The sequence below is a fragment of the Castanea sativa genome, chromosome 8 (assembly GCF_040712315.1).
Source record: "Castanea sativa cultivar Marrone di Chiusa Pesio chromosome 8, ASM4071231v1".
Classification (NCBI taxonomy): Eukaryota; Viridiplantae; Streptophyta; class Magnoliopsida; order Fagales; family Fagaceae; genus Castanea; species Castanea sativa.
In genome coordinates, this window is record NC_134020.1 from 54,215,743 (window position 1) to 54,227,826 (window position 12,084).

Genomic DNA, 12,084 nt, shown 5'->3' on the forward strand with positions numbered 1-12,084 from the left:
ATGCTTATTTGACTGATGTATGCAAGGTTAATTTCACCACTTGGTAAGATTCTTCTTTTACCCAAATGCTTGATGCTTACTATAACGACTCAAAGAAAAGCGCTAGCCATATCTGCGCTATATCTCAAAAGAACTAGTCATAATTGAGATTCCTTGTAATTGTTAATAAAGCCTAGATCTATCCAGTAAATACCCATTGTGGGACTCATCACACACCCACACACATCACACAATCAATCAAATTGGGGCATCACAATTGGTGTCCATTTGGTTTTGAAAGCATGATTTTTAAAATCTTAAATGAGGGTTTGGTAAAATTTGTGAAAAGTGTTGTTGTTGTGAAAATCTGTAGTATGTAAAAAAAAAAATTTCTTTGAAAGTGGCAATGTTAAAAAACATCCACTCCCCATGGCTCACAATTTGAGGATGCAGATATTCCCTAGTTTTAAAATGCAATTCTCTTCAAAAAAAACAAAAGCCAAAGGCCTATATTTTATTATTATTATTATTTTCCTTTTTCTTGGAAAAAAAAATCACAAGGCCAAAGGGGGTCTTGATGACAAATAGATTATATAATCAAATTTATAGTATAGGGAGTAATTCTCACATTTTCCTTGTGAAATATGTAGGCAACCTTAATTTTGTGAAAACTCTGTGGCTGTTGGAAAGTATGGCAAAATTGATAAAAAAAATTTGAGAACAGAAAGTGCCAATAACTATTTGTTGGAGGCAATGTTTTGATTGAGCAATGCAGGTCAGTGTTCTACTGTGATTCTGATTGCCATCCTTTTATTCATTATTGTTTTAAACAGAAAATTAAATAAAATTTACCATATATGAAAGAAATTGGAATTGAAAATGTTAAACATTTTCAGAATTTTTTTTGCTTTTCAAGATTCAAGTATCAATGTTGAATACAAGTGACTAAGGAGTCTAAACAAATTCATTTAATATAATTTATTGTATAGAGAGTAGTTCTCACATTTGCCCTGTGAAATATGCAGATGACCTTAATTTCTTGAAAACTCTGGCTGTTGGAAGTAGGGCAGAATTGATAAAAAATTTGAGAATGGAAAGTGCCAATGACTATTTGTGGGTGGCAATGTTTAGATTGAAAAACACAGGTCAGTGTTTCATTGTGATTCTAATTGCCATCCTTTTATTCATTAATATTTTAAATGGGAAATAAAACAGAATTTACCATGTATGAAGAAATTGGAATTGAAAACGTTAAATATTTTCAGGATTTTTTCTGTTTTTCAAGATTCAATTAATGAAATCTCTTAGATAAGATTAGCATTGAATACATGTGACTAAAGAGTCTAAATAGATTCATTTAATCAAATTTATAGTATTGAGAGTAATTCTCACATTTGCCTTGTCAAATATGCAGACGACCTTAGTTTCTTGAAAACTCCATGGCTATTGGAAAGTAAGGCTGAATCGATAAAATAAATTGAGAATGGAAAGCGCCAATGACTATTCTGGGTGGCAATGTTTTGATTGAGCAATGCAGGTCAGTGTTTCATTGTGATTCTGATTGCCACCCTTTTATTCATTATTGTTTTAAGTGGGAAATTAAACGAAATTTACCATATCTGAAAGAAATTGGAATTGAAAATGTTAAATGTTTGAAAGTAGATATTTGTCAAGAGTAAATTTATCGCAAGGAAAAGTTGAAGCATTTAAGAAAGTGAAAGAGGGCTTTTTAATTTTTAAGGTGGAGTTTACATTAGTAGCTCAATCTTTTAGAATTTAATGCTTTGTCATACATAAAGGATATATATCTCTAGTTTTCATTTTTTTTCATAATGCTTTTTGTTTATCAAAACATAAAGGATATATATTACCACATAGAGAATGATATTTTGTATATCTTATGTTCCCTAATTTAATTCAAGTTACATCATCTGAAGCTACAAACTACCTATGGATGCAGATTGGCTAGCTAAGACTACCTCTCTTTACATTTTGGAATTCCCATTAAGCCTCTCCAGATGATAGGTTTGGTTTTGTTTATTACCTTTCTGTGGGTGCAGATTGTCTTCCTAACTCCAAAGGCTCAGCATGTCAATGCTCCTTCTGTCCTTTTTGTCCACACCAGTAGGATCGACGCATCTCCCATCTTACCATCAAGAACATTAACTTTAACTATGCTAAGACAAGGGTCCAGAGGCGCCGAGAGAGGGAAATCCAGCTGCTGGCCCTATATTGCTTAGGTTGAGGCTCACTAACTACACTAAACAACCTTCAAAGGTATCATTAAATGTAGGGGATTAATATTTCCTTCATGCCCATGTCACTCTTCCCTTGAGTCTTTTATCATATCCGATAGATATAATTCTCTGTCATCATTTGATTTGGATATCTTTCCAAAGTTTTGTAGTCTCAAAATCAACATGTGTGGCAACATCAAATCTATTTCAGTTTGGGAGGGACATGAACTTGTTATCCTAGCTTTGGAAATCAAGGAGTGCTCTAATTTTGCAAATTCTCCCAGTGGGGGATTGCCAGCCCCCAACCTTTCACTATTAAAAGTCCATGATTGCCTTCATCTCAAGTCACTTCCAGAAAACATGGATATGCTACGCTCCTCCCATCTTTTCAAATTTTGGATATTGCAACCTGCTAACAAGTTGAGCCTTTTCTAGAAGAAGGTCTACCAACCAATATGAATTGTCTTGCCATCGATGCTTCTGAGAAACTCATTGCCAATAGGAAGTAGTGGGGTTTGTAAAGACTGCACGCTCTTAATCAATTATAATTGTCTTCCTATAAATATTTTTTAAAAATTTATTATTGTCTTGTCATGATTGCAGGGAAGAGAAGTGCACTTGAGGAGGACTTCCACAAGTTTTAGCACTCTTTCTATAAAGGAATTTCAAAATCTGAGATCCCTAGACAAGTAGGACCTTCAACTCATTACCTCTCTTCAACTATTGTCTATCTTAGTATTTATCAAAAAATCTATTGTCTGTCTCAGATGCCTCAAACTAAAGCAGAAGCCAGAAGGTGGGATTTCTTGTTTCCACTCTAAGCTACACTTTCGTTAATTTCTTGCCTTGACAAAACAACACCAAAATAAATAAATGTGTACCGCAAAATTTCTCACATCTCTATTATACAATTTAATGATGAAGTATCATTATCTGAGCCAAAAGTGTAGATGAGATCAAATCCCACTTCACAATAAGGTACTTGTTCCACTCAACCCTCTAAGCCTCCATTTGATTTTATTTATGCTTCTTTCTAACTTTGTTTATGAATAAATAAATTTGAAAATTTTGTTAAAATGTAATGAAAAGATGGAAAAATAAAAGGATTTCTTCTAAGATTGTTAGTCCAAAGCTGGAGTTCTCAAGTTTTTATGGGTTCTTTTGTAAAATTATTTCCATTTGTCAGTAGCAAGTGCCACAAAAGGCTTGGTCAAACACATGCCAGAAGAGAAGTTAACAAAAAAATTGCCTACTAAGAAGGTAAAATAATGGTGAAAGATTGGTCACATCTGCTAAAAAAAATGGATGCCCCGATTAAGGTGCTTATTCTACTTGAGCAACTAAGTTATAATCTTGTTTTTACTTATATTTCTTTTTATCTATACAATGGAATATATATATATATATATATATATATATATATATATATATATATATATATATATACATACAACTAAATGTTTGTAATTGAAATTGAAAATATAAAACACTCTTGAATTTTTTAAAATCATAAAATGTCCAAAACTTAGTCTTTTCAAGAAGGTGGTCTGCCATCCAGTCTAATTTCTTTAGCAATTGACAATAGCAAAAAACTTATTCCCACTAGAATGGAGTGGGGTTTGCAAAGACTGCGGTTTCCTAAATAATTAGGATTTTCTAAATAGTGATCTTGATTGCTGGGATGAGAAGTCCTTTCTGGATGAGTATTTCTGTTTCTCTTCTTTTTACCACCTTGCCTTCCTATTTTTCTTTTGGAGGTGCAGATGAAACATATCTAGCTACCTTGTTCTCAACTATGTCACAACTTGATTTGGAATTTTAACAAGAAAAGAGTCCCATGAATTTTTTTGATTTATGCTATGTCACTCTAATATTGGATTCAGTGTTGAATACACATGTGACTAAGGAGTCTAAATAGATTCATTTAATCAAATTTATAGTATAGAGAGTAATTCTCACATCTATCGTGTGAAATATGCAGACAACCTTAGTTTCTTGGAAACTCGTGACTGTTGGAAAGTAGGGCAGAATTGATAAAAAAAATTGATAATGGAAAGCACCAATGACTATTTGTGGGAAGCAATGTTTTGATTGAGCAATGTAGGTCAGGGTTTCATTGTGATTCTAATTGCCATCCTTTTATTCATTATTGCTTTAAATGGGAAATTAAACAAAATTTACCATATATGAAAGAAATTGGAATTGAAAATGTTAAACGTTTTCATGACTTTTTTTTTTCGAGATAAAACTAATGAAATTGCTTAGTTGAGATTAGTGTTGAATGCATGTGACTAAGGAGTGTAAACAAATTCATTAGTCAAATTTATAGAATAAGGAGTAATTCTCACATTTACCCTGTGATATATGCAGATGACCTTAATTTCTTGGAAACTCCGTGGCTATTGGAAAGTAGAGCCGAATTGATAAAAAAATAATAATAATAAAATGGGAAGTGCCAATGACTTTTTGTGGGAGGTAATGTTTTGATTGAGCAATGCAGGTCAGTGTTTCACAATGATTTTGATTTCCATCCTTTTATTCATTAATGTTTTAAATGGAAAATTTAACATAATTTACCTTATATGAAAGAAATTGGAATTGAAAATGTTAAACGTTTTGGATTTTTTTTGCTTTTCAAGATTCAAGTAATGAAATCTCATAGATGGGATTAGTGTTGAATACATGTGACTAAGGAGTCTAAACAGGTTCAATTATCAAATTTATGGTATAAGGAGTAATTCTCACATTTGCCCTATGAAATATGCTAAAGACCTTAGTTTCTTGAAAATTCCGTGGTTGTTGGAAAGGAGGGCAGGATTGATAAAAAAATTTGAGAATGGCAAGTGTCAATGATTGTTTTGTGGGAGGCAATGTTTTGATTGTGCAATGCATGTTAGTGTTTCACTATGATTCTGATTGCCATCCTTTTATTCATTATTTTTTAAAATGTGAAATTAAACAGAATTTACCATATATGAAAGCAATTGGAATTGAAAATGTTAAAAATTTACATGATTATTTTTTTTGCTCTTCAAGATTCAAGTAATGAAATCTCTTAGATGAGATCAGTGTAGAACACACTTGTGACTAAGGAGTCTATATCTATTTCCCCCTACCCCACCTCACTGTAAACATTGGCTTTGACCCAAAACATAAAAAGACTTGACTTCACCTATACCAAAAGATTTTCATTCATTACCGAAAATTTTGAATATATTCCTAGTTGCATACTTATTTTTTTCAATGATTTGTTGTGCCAATATATTTTCTTTACTAAGGATGCTATTTCACTGTCTTTTGGGGTCATAACAGACCAACTGGGGATGTCCAATGATGTTGAATGATTCTCCATTTGTTGGTAGCTCGAGGAAATAATATGTACCGGCTTAACTAATCACATGTGATTATGTATGCTCTATAAATAGTTAATGTATTGAATGATTTTCTTGCCTAATTAAATGTTCTATAATCACAAACAATAAAAATCCATGCTGTATGGATCTTGCAAATTTTCAAACCACAGAATTTTTAAACACATCCTTTGTTGCTAAAAATAAGAATTCTTTGGTCCTTATCAAACATAATTCCTTTTTGTTGATTTTTATGACATTTGAAAGTAGATATTCATCGTTTGGAATAAATTCATAACGAGGAAAAGTTGAAGCATTTAAGAAAGTGAAAGGGAGCTTTTTAATTTTTATGGTGGGGTTTAGATTAGTAGCTCAATCTTTTAGAATTTTATTTCTTTGAGCCTATGTAATGAATATATATCTCTAGTTTTCATTTTTTCAGAATGCGTTCTGTTTATCATTTTTTCATAAAGTATATATATTACCACATAGAGAATGATATTTTGTATATCTTATATATGTTCCCTAGTTTGATTCAAGTTACATCATTTGACACTACAAACTACCTGTGGGTGCAAATTGGCTGGCTAAGACTACCTATCTTTACATTTTGAAATTCACATTAAGTCGCTCCAGAGGATAGGTCTACTTTTGGTTATTACCTCTCTATGGGTGCAGATTGTCTTCCTAACTCCAGATAGCTCCAAAGGTTCAGCATGTCAATGCTCCTTCTATCCTTTTTGTCCACACTAGTAGGATCTGCGCATCTCCCTTCTTACCATCAAGAACGTTAACTTTAACTATGCTAAGACAAAGGTCCAGTGACTTGAGGCTCACTAACTACACTAAACAATCTTCAAAGATATCTTTAAATGTAGGGAATTAATATTTCCCTCATTTATATGTCACCCTTCCTTGAGTCTTTTGTCATATTCGATAGATATAATTCTCTGTCATTAGTTGGTTTGGATATCTTTCCAAAGTTTTGTAGTCTCAAAATCAACATGTATGGCAACATTAAGTCTCTTTCGGTTTGGGAGGGACATGAACTTGTTATCCTAGCTTTGGAAATCAAGGAATGGCTTAATTTTGCAGATTCTCATACTGGGGAATTCCTAGCCCCCAACCTTACACTGTTAAAAGTTCATGATTGCCTTCGTCTCAAGTCACTTCTTGAAAACATGGATACGCTCCTCCCATCTCTTCAAATTTAGGATATTGCAAACTATCAACAAGTTGAGTCTTTTCCAAAAGGTCTGCCAACCAATATGAATTGTCTTGCCATTGATGCTTCTAAGAAACTCATTGCCAAAAGGAAGCAGTGGGGTTCGCAAAGACTGCACTCTCTTAATCAATTATTATTGTCTTGTCATGATTGCAGGGAAGAGAAGTGATTTCCTAAGGAGGACTTCCACAAGTCTTAGCACTCTTCCTATAAAGGAATTTCAAAATCTGAGATCCCTAGACAAGAAGGGCCTTCAACTCCTTACCTCTCTTCAACTATTGTCTATCTCAAACTGCCCCAAACTAAAGTAGATGCCAGAAGATGGGATTTCTTGTATCCATTCTAAGCTACAGTTTCATCAATGTCTTGCCTTGATAAAAACAATTCCAAAAAAATAAATAAATAAATAAAAGTTAGATGCAAGATTGCTCACATCTCTATCATGCAAATCAATGATGAAGTCTCATTATCTGAGCCAAAGTGTAGATGAGATCAAATCCCACTTGACAATAAGGTACTTGTTCCATTTAACCCTCTAAGCCTCCATTTGATTTTATTTCTGCTTCTTTCTAACTTTGTTTATGAATAAATAAATTTGAAAGATTTGTTAAAATCTTATGAAAAGATGGAAAAAAAAATTTCTTCTAAGATTGTTAGTCCAAAGCTGGAGTTCTCAATTTTTTATGGGTTCTTTTGTAAGATAATTTCCATTTGTCAATAGCAAGTACCACAAAAGGCTTAGTCAAACACATTCCAAAAGTGCAGTTAACAAAACAATTGCCAAGACAGCTTGAGTCTTTTCCGAAAGGTGGTCTGCTATCCAATCTAATTTATTTAGCAATTGAGGAAAGGAAAAAACTTATTTCCACTAAAATGGAGTGGAGTTTGCAAAGACTGCAGTCTCTTAAATAATTAGGATTCCTAATTAGTGATCTTTGTATTTCTGTTTCTCTTCTTTTTGCCATTTTTCCTTTCTATTTTTATTTTGGGGGTGTCAATGAAACATATCTAGCTACCTTGTTCTCCACTATGTCACAACTTGATTTGAAATTTTCACAAGGAAAGAGTCCCATAAATTATTTTTTTGCTCTACTGTGTCACTCCAATATTGGATTCAAATGACTGTTGCAGAATTATGTTTCTCTCTACAGGGTATTTTCTAAACTAACGTCTTTTGTGCACATTCTAGTTGGAAGGGGGCTTTTAGCATTGTCCATTTCCTATATATTAAGTTCATGTAATTTTGAAATTATAAAGACATAAGGTATTTTAATTTCTTATTTGATGATTGATACTTTCTTTTAACAATTTGAACATAATATGTGCTTGATGTAAAACAGTGTAGAATAATAAGGATAAAAGAGGAATGCATGGATAAATAACAAAATACAGGCTTCACCACATAGAATCAAACACATGAGTTATTAACCAAACATCACACGACTTATTAAGCATCACAACCTAACATAAGTTATTAACCAAACACATGAAAGTTAAGGTCGGGGGTGGGGTTGGGTGTCTAACACCTTCCCATCCCCAGGTGAAGCAGATCACCCATCTCCAGTTTTGTATATGCCTTAGCCCTCAAATAAGTGACCCACTAAATTTTACTATCAATTTCACTATATATTGATATGTGCTGAAGTAAATGGTGAATACTTTGTGCTCACTTTTGTGGACTTGAACCCACTTTTGATCCATCATTCACAATTACGCACATAAACATACTATGAAATAAAATCTGATATAAAAAAAAAAAAAAAGAAGTACAAATTTCATGTCTGTATACGAACAATGTGTTCTTCAAAAAATTGTCAATATATTAAAAACTCTTGGGAATTGACTCAACAGTGGAATAAAAAGTGTTAAAGGTGTGTTGAACTATTCCTTCTGTAAGGAAGTTTACTCAAAAGCAGTACAAATCCTGCAACTAGACTTTTACATAATAGAATTTCTTTATAGAAATCACAAAATCAAAGGAAAATAGGAAATATTAATTTGGGAAAAGTGACAACGTTTGATAGGTTGGCTTTTGTTTCAAGTGAGTTACTATGCTTTTCAAGCATACCAGTAGCATGATAATGCCTTCAACTTGCTATTATTCAAATGTCATTCCTCTCATATGAGGCTTGAAGAAATGATTCTTTGTAGAGGTGGCTGAGGTTGCTTGTCCACTGCTACTTAAACCATTGAAAACCCTAGATGTATGCCCAATTTTCTAGAAACCTCTCTCTCTCTCTCTCTCTTTGAACCTCCATGGCCGATCACCAAGGTCATCCATTCTCATCTCGTCGGCGACAAACGAACATTAAAGTGGCCTTCCCCTCGATCTTCCCCTCTATCCATCGATCTCACTTTCTCTAAGCTCTCAATAGTTGATGTGCACTATTGTCTTTCAAGCTGAACCAGCAGGTGTAAACTTTTTTGTGATTCACCCACAGAAACTCCATTTAGAGAGAGAGATGGTGGTGGCTGGGGTTTGCTACGGAGGAGCATGTATGCTTTAATTCTTTTAGATTGGAGGGATCAAAGAGAGATGGCGGTGTTTAGATCAAGATCAGATTTAAAGAGAGAGATTTTTATTGAAAGGATATTGATTATATCGCCTATGTGACCTTGATAACCAACAGAGGATATTGTTATCAGATCCATAACACTTCTTAGGCCATCATTTTGGCATAATTGAGCTGCCACAATGCACTTAATTTGCATACACCGGCTGTATACATTTACTTGGCCCCTCTTGGATATCTAGGCAACATGCAGGCGAGCATACTATGGCCTTGGTTACATGCTCATGTTGGGCTGCCATAACCTTGGTAACGTGCACGCGAGCATGCCTTGGCCTTGGCAGCATGCACATGGGGCTGCCATAGGCATGCCAGCATGCCTAAAGGAGGTTCTTTGTGCATGTTGGGATGCCCAAAGGAGGTTATTTTGGCATGTCTGCATGCACGTTGCATTGCCTCATCCCCCTCCCCCTATTTCGGCATGTCTCCATTCCTAAATTCATTCCAAGATTTTAGAGAGGGTTTCCAACAATCAGTTCTACATTTCGAGCATTTTTTGAATTTTTATGATTTTTCCTATTTTTTGGCTTTCAAAAATCATTAAAAAAAAATGTTCAATCTAGACTTGAAAATTTTCCTACTTCAAGATTGGATTTTTCTTAGCATGTATGCAAAAAATTAGGACAAGGTTAAAAGAATTTCCCCAAAAGAGGTCATTATGTTTCCTCCACAAATCAATGTTTACTAGTGCAAGGAAGGATTTGCTCCTAAGTGCACTTTAGGGGGGAGGAGTAGTTTGGTGATGCATGATGGCATCCCCCCATGAGCTTGGCCATTGGTAGGAATGCTCAAGCCAATGGAAGATCACCCACTGTATTGCTGAGTGGTTAGTCTTATCTCAAGGTGGTTTCACATGGTAGTCCAGCGATATTCATCAATCTCCTTATACTTTTTTGGCTTAAGTGGTTAGTATCTATGCAATCCCACTTTATGGTTGCATAGTCCAGTGATAGTCATTGATCACCTTATACTTTTTTGGCTTGAGTGGTTAGTATTGATTGATGAGTGGTTAGTCTATCGCCCCATGGCTTTGCTTTGTTTTTTAGTGGGAGATCTTATATCACACTTCTGGTAGAATGTGACACGGTTTATGTCTCCTATGATAAGTGTCCTAAAAAATTGAAAGAAAAACGTGAATTAAAAACTATGGTGTGACACATGTATGAAAGCATGTGAATTTCCAAAAATTAGGTATGTAATTCTATATATTTACTATTGGTTAATTTTGAATATATATATATGTGCCGATGTAAATTGAAAATAATATTTCAGATACAGGCTTGACATGCAAGTTGGTGATACAACAGAACATGCAAATTTTATAGTATTTGACAAGGAAGCACAGAAGTTAATTAAAGTTCTTGGTACGCAACTCTCCAATATGGAAGAAGAGGTAAAAATAATAGAAATAGGTTATTTGTTTAATTAAATTAATTCTATTACGTTACACTAATTGATATTATTCCAAATAGTATCAAATGCATTATTGGGAAAACCTACATCTTCCATGTGAAAGTTACTGCATACAATTTCTTCATTTGCAAACAAAACTTTAGGTAACTAGAGTCTTTGAAATTGAAGGAAATGAAGTTATAATATTATCAATGATACATAATGACATATTGCATCTTTGATTATAGGAAACCACAAAAAGAGGGACTAAGAATGGAAATGAAGTATCCAAAGAAACAATCTTTGCTGAAGTAAAGAAAACAAAAATTTTAAAGAAGTACAATTTTGAATCAGGTCGTGATGTTGTGCTTTCTAATAGAAGACTAGTTTCAGCTAACGGTCATATTTTAACTCAGCAGTAAAATGGCGGCACCGTATCTCATTAATGCAAACGGTGACGTTTTGGTTTTAAAGAGAATTCTTGGCTTGTCTTCTTCCTCAGGGATAAGCTGCTGAGATATTTTTTTGTAATTAGATATTTTCTGTTAAGAGCACATTAATCACATGTGTAAATAGAGTGTAACTAATTCCAAGCTTTACGGAATTATTGTTGGTTGGTTAGATTAGATTTAAGCTTATCTCTTGCTCTATATATAGAGAACTGTACACATTGTATTGTTCAGTTAGTATTGCTAATATTCAATCTCATAGATTTTACTCGCTGTTCTTTACATTCTGCCATTGTTACACTGTATACTTTCTTTTTTTCTTCACTTTCATTTTAGAATGATTTGAGTCCGGAAATATTTACTATTTAAGCTATATTTTTTTGGAATCCACAAGGGAGCTGAGTATATGCTTTATCTACTTCTCAGACAATAGTAAATAGAAATCGACTATTGTTTCACCCACCCCTTTTTTTTTACCGGCCCGTGGATACGCTAAATTAAATGGAACACATGATTACTCATGAGCATTCAAATAAGACAAGGCATAATGCACCACTTGTGACTACCTATCACATTCCAGATGGATTTGTGAGAGCAACTTTTTAATATCAAGTATTGTGGATAATGTGATATTATTAAGGCTTCTATATGCAAAAGACTCAAATTTGTCCATTTGGGTTTTGTATATGCAAAACTCGTTAGTTTACTTACAAAATCATTCCACATTTTACCCGATCCATCATTCATCCAATTTGGCCATTTAAGGTCACTTCCAATACATCAGCCAAGGGGTTATATATTAAAAAACCTTGAAATAATTAGTCAATAAACTGGAAAGAATATCATTCCTTTTTCCTAAAGATATAAGAACTTTTGCTCCAA

At 33.6% G+C, this 12,084-nt stretch overlaps 1 long non-coding RNA gene across 8 annotated transcripts; it reads left to right on the plus strand.

The window, feature by feature from the left end:
• The first annotated feature begins 627 nt into the window (after nt 1-627).
• On the plus strand, nt 628-11,450 carry LOC142606684 (uncharacterized). 8 transcript variants are annotated; one of them, XR_012839161.1, is made up of 13 exons: nt 628-754; nt 1,394-1,516; nt 1,940-2,004; nt 2,105-2,256; nt 2,379-2,729; nt 2,820-2,905; nt 2,984-3,012; nt 3,141-3,535; nt 4,198-4,316; nt 4,587-4,716; nt 6,662-6,820; nt 6,948-7,305; nt 11,002-11,449. It is a non-coding gene; the product is annotated as an uncharacterized LOC142606684 (long non-coding RNA). The 8 variants fall into 8 exon arrangements; XR_012839159.1 differs by having other exon boundaries at nt 2,820-3,194; nt 3,406-3,535; XR_012839160.1 differs by having other exon boundaries at nt 2,984-3,535.
• The last annotated feature ends 634 nt before the right edge of the window (nt 11,451-12,084 follow it).